The 5,346-nt window shown below is 39.1% G+C and overlaps 1 pseudogene; it reads left to right on the top strand.

The window, feature by feature from the left end:
* Positions 1-4,160: 4,160 nt before the first annotated feature.
* On the top strand, positions 4,161-4,940 carry LOC147424418 (uncharacterized; annotated as a pseudogene).
* Positions 4,941-5,346: the final 406 nt, after the last annotated feature.

The following is a 5,346-nucleotide window of genomic DNA, read 5'->3' on the forward strand; positions in this document are numbered from 1 at the left end:
CAAGGACTTCATTTAATGCAGTCTAATAGTGCCTGCAATTGGTGTGTGTGTGTGTGTACATATACATATACATACATATATATATGTATGTGTGTGTATATATATATATATATATATATATATATATATATACACAAAACTGGTGTGTGTATGTGTGAGTGTGTGTATGTGTGTGAACACAAGTGTATATGTTAATTGTTTGAAAGTGGTCAGTTATTTGAAATATATAATTGTTATGTGTTCAGTTTGTTTAATTATATACTCTTTATAAGTGCTTACTGTATATATTTTATAAATATAATACATGAAAAGTGAAATGAAAGTGCAATGAAGTGAAGTGAAAGTAAAGGAGTCTATTTTCTCGTGAAGAAGAAGGAGGAGTAGAAGAAGAAGAGAAGGTACTCATGGGTGTGAGTGTGTGTGTTTTAGTTATTTACTTATATTACCCATAGACGAACATATACGTGTTCAAAGACCAAGGTACCTAGATAAATACAAGGTTTATTATACAAAAAAAACTTAGATAGCCTGATTTTGTACCAATGAATAACATCCAAAAGACCCCATCCAAAAGGAAGAAGCTCCTTCACAAACTTCAAACGAAATTGCCAATCTTCCGAACAGTAAAGCACCAAAAAAGCTGAACCAAAGAGAGTAGCCCTCACTTGCACCCATAAAAACATCACAACATTTTGTTAGCATTGGCTCTATATGAAGGTGATGCATGGGCATCCTAGTTGTTATCCATGTCACAAAGATACAACCTTTTTGTGCAACTAACCTTATGATTGAAATATAAATTTCAAGAGACTTTGGTAGTCAATTACACCATTATAAACAAACTTTAATAGTCTGATATACTGGTACTGGTATTGGTACCAGTATCAAATTTTTAGTGCCAGTATTGGTACTGGCAGTACTGGTACTGCGATCCTACTATCCTAGTAAATTTGCACACTAGCTGTTATCCATTTCACATAGGTATGCCTTTTTGTGTAAGTAACCTTATAATTGAAAGCAAAATTTCAAGAGACTTTCGTAGCCAGTTACATCATTTTAAACAAAAATTTTACAGTCTGATACACTGGTATTAGTACCAGTCTTAGATTTTTAGTGCCAGTATTGGTATTGGTATTGGTAGTACTGGTACTACTATCCTATATCTTGTTAAATTGGTACACTAGCTGTTATCCATTTCACATAGGTACACCTTTTTGTGTAAGTAACCTTATAATTGAAAGCAAAATTTCAAGAGACTTTGGTAGCCAATTACATCATTTTAAACAAACTTTTTACAGTTTGATACACTAGTACTAGTACTGGTACCAGTCTCAGATTTTCAGTGCAAGTACTGGTACTGCTATCTTGGTAAATTGGTACACTAGTTGTTATCCATTTCATATAGGTACACCTTTTTGTGTAAGTAACCTTATAATTGAAAGCAAAATTTCAAGAGACTTTGGTAGCCAATTACATCGTTTTAAACAAACTTATTACAGTCTGATACACTGGTACTGGTACCGATACCAGTCTCAGATTTTCAATGTTAGTATTGGTATACTGGTAGTACTAGTACTGCTATCGTGCAATCCTGGTCAACTGGTATACTAGTACTGGTACTTGCAATACTGGTATTGATACTGCTACACGTCTATATTGTTATAATGCTATACTGGTTTATTGGAAAACTGGTTTCTAAACATTGTTTATGTCAAGAATACCAAAAAAGTGTATAAACTAGTAGTCTTATATAGGAGATAGGTAATTCCATAAATATTGCAAAGAGCCAATATACTGGTACTGATACAGGTATGGTATACTGGTACTGGTATTAGTAAGTGCTGCTAGTACTAGTACTATTAGTACCAGTACTCCTAGTACTGCTATTGAAATTGCGATACTTCTAAACTGGTATACCAAGTGGCATACTTAGTATTGGTGCTAGTCTAAAATTGTCAGTGCTAGTACTAGCATTGGTAGTACTGGTACTGATATTGCTTTATTACTCTTTTGGTCTACATGTTTAATGGTTTACCAGTTCCCTGACATATTGTTATTTCACGAATATCTGAACAATGTTAAAACCAGGAGTTTTACCCTTGGAGATAGGAAATAGGCAATTCTATAAGGGTCTTGATGAGAGCTAGTATACAGGTATAGATACAGGTTTGGTATATTGGTATTGGTACAAGAACTAGTCTTCCAACTTTTAGTGCTAGTACTGTTACTAAAACTGCTATACTGGTATATTGGCATACTAGTACTAGTACTAGTCAAAAGACTTCTAGTGCTAGTACTAGTGCTAGTAGCACTGGTAATGATACGTATATTCTGCCACTGGTAATGATACGTATATTGGTACTGGTACAAGTACTAGTCTTCCAACTTTTAGTGCTAGCACTGTTACTAAAACTGCTATACAGATATACTGGCATACTAGTACTAGTACTAATAAAAAAACTTGTAGTGCTAGTACTGGTGCTGGTAGCACTGGTAATGATACGTCTAATACTGCTATACCAGTTATATCAGCCACTTAACAAAACCAAAAGAATGCAAAAACCAAGAGTTTTATACTTGAAATATAATATAGTTATGTGTTCAATTTGCAGAAGGAGTAGGATAAGAAGAGAAGGTACTCAGTGTGTGTGTGTGTGTGTGTGTGTTTGCACGCGCGTTTTATACTCACGTAAATGGATGTATGTGTGTGTGTGCACGCGGGCATGAGCGCGCGTGTAGGTCTGCCATAGGAGCTTCCATTGGAAGAGCCTCAATGGAGCTCCTCCATTGGGGATCTTCAATTGGAGATCCATTGGGGCTCCAAATGGAGCTCTTCCATGCTTTGAAAGGCATGGTGAGAAGGCAGTGTGTGCACTGCCTTCTCACCATGCCTTTCAAAGCATGGAGGAGCTCCAAATGGGGCTCCATTGGAAGCTCCTATGGCGGAAATGCGCGCGCGTGCACACACACACACACAGCAACACATTTCCCAAATACAATCATGCATACACACACAACCACACAGTAACACATGACGCAAATACAATAATGCGTTTGTATACTACAAACACACTTTACAATCATGCATTTGTATACTACAAACACAAACACAAATAAACTTGTTGTAATACACACACACATAAACACTTGCTATTTATGGTCTTTCTTTTATTTGTCACTATATACTAAGCTAGTTGTGGTCTTATTGTTTTTTTTGCTTTAGGAGTAGTATACTCGTGTGTTGCTACTTGAAAATCCATTGGGCTCGCGAGCACTAGAAGCTGAAGATGGGCAAGTCTGCCAGTAAAGGGGCATTGGCACCCTTCAGATCAAGGGTGCTAGGGCCAGTCCCCATCACCTCCTTTCATCGGTATGTAGCCTCCAGTCACAAGCAATGTGCATGCTGGTCATTGGTTGTGTATTGTTAGACGAGGTTGTTTGCCCACGTCCCCCACCCATGGTCTATTTGAGCAAGATGGTTGAGGGGAAGGTGCTTTTTGAAAACACGTTCACCTTCCTCTTTGTGTGAGAATCTATGTCTTTTTGCATGTGCCTGCACCAAGTGGACACGTGATCATGTGGCGTCACGTGTAGTGATGTAGGAGATCCAAGATGCTTGCAAAGAGCACCATGAAGAAGCAGCGCGCACGCTGCTTCCTCAGTGTGCTCCCCAGGAGGACACATTTGGAAAGCGGCTCATGTTTGACCAGCTGTCAAAACAGTCTTTCTAGCGGCCAAGGGAAACATTATAGCGGAGTCATTACAGTCTTTCCAGCGAAGTCGTTACAGTACGCTTTCCAGCAGCCAAGGGAAACAGCAGCGCGCGCGTTGCTCTGGACTGAGTGATCCATGTGCTCGTGCTAATATAAGCATGTGGCTCAATTTCTCTGCAGCAAGACGTTCTACTGTACATTGGGCCTGTGCTCATACTAATATAAGCGCGTGGCTCAATACAGTACTGGTGTCCTGACACTACTGTCGACAGTGTCCGGCCGCCATGAGTGTGTAACTCTGGAGACTGGAGTGGTACATGTCTAGGGCATGTCTAGACTCTACTGTCACCGTAACTGTCCTACAATGCTCTGACCTGCTAGTATAAGTGCTGCACGTCTTCTGCTCTGCAGACTCTGCCACTGTCTTTGTGAGCGAGCAACAACATCATGAGACCAACAGCTTCATGCAGGTCATCCTCCCCGTCAAGCACCTCGACCGCCAGTGCATTAAGCTACGACGCAGCTAGCACCGACACTTCATCGTCATCGTCGAATTCGAGCACAGGCATAGAAAATGTGATGGATGAGGCTTCGCAATCTTTCGTTAGGAAGGTGAGCCTGCCTGCCTTTAATCATTTATTTATGCTCTATGCCTTTACCTGCAAATATGTGCTAGAGCTTGATTATTAAGTCAATTAGTTTTAATTATCAACCAGATACATATATAGGTCTGCTGGGTAACGTCATTAATAATTACACATGCAAGGTCGCTCCTCTGAATTGCAGGCAGCACCTCATAGAACGTTGCCTCACTCTCTGTCTAGACAAAGAAGAATGCGTCAAAGCGCTCTTCCAGCATGCCCGAATCGATCCCATCGTCACTCGGACATGTGTGAATCTCTTGCTAGCCAATCGCACTCATATACATTTAATTACAGCTACCTAATTAAGGTTTACATATAAATATTGCTGACAGCTAGACTTTGATTATTTTCTTCTGTCTTAATGCTATACTATGTTTAAGCTTGTAGTTTGGAATGAATTAGAGAAGGCAAATGAAGAGTTCTTTGAGCAATATTACAAAAGCGAAAAGATAGTAAGAAAGCACTCTGACGTTAATTACTTTGAAGGATCTTTAAGGGTCGATGACGACGAGAACAGAACGAGAACGTATGTGTGAAGATTATTGTAACTGAAAGCATCGATAAGGCGAGTTCAGGATCGTAGATTAAGTTTTTAACACAACTAACATAGGATGGTGTCGATCAATGTAGCCTTTGCCTATTGTAAGAGGACAATTACCTATACAGTATACATGCAAAGGCTTATTTACTTTGTAAAGTGATGGTTTTTGTTTTCCTATCCTTCCACTAGAACACTCTTCTGGACGTCCTTTGCCCCTTTTCCATCAATCTATTTATTGCATGGCAAGACATAATAATTAGAGCTTCAGTTTTACGATGCTTGCAAGTGCATAGTGCATGTAAACTGACAAAGTTCGCTATGGCTTTTATAGGAATTATCAATATCGCATGTAAGCATATGAATCCCATATACTTCTGTCTCAAAATTTGTACAACGCTTTCACTAGTCAATGGTCATGCAAGTCATTTTGACTTTGAGAAAGGCCCAC

The sequence above is a fragment of the Adiantum capillus-veneris genome, chromosome 25 (assembly GCF_014529385.1).
Source record: "Adiantum capillus-veneris isolate H3 chromosome 25, ASM1452938v2, whole genome shotgun sequence".
Taxonomy (NCBI): domain Eukaryota; kingdom Viridiplantae; phylum Streptophyta; class Polypodiopsida; order Polypodiales; family Pteridaceae; genus Adiantum; species Adiantum capillus-veneris.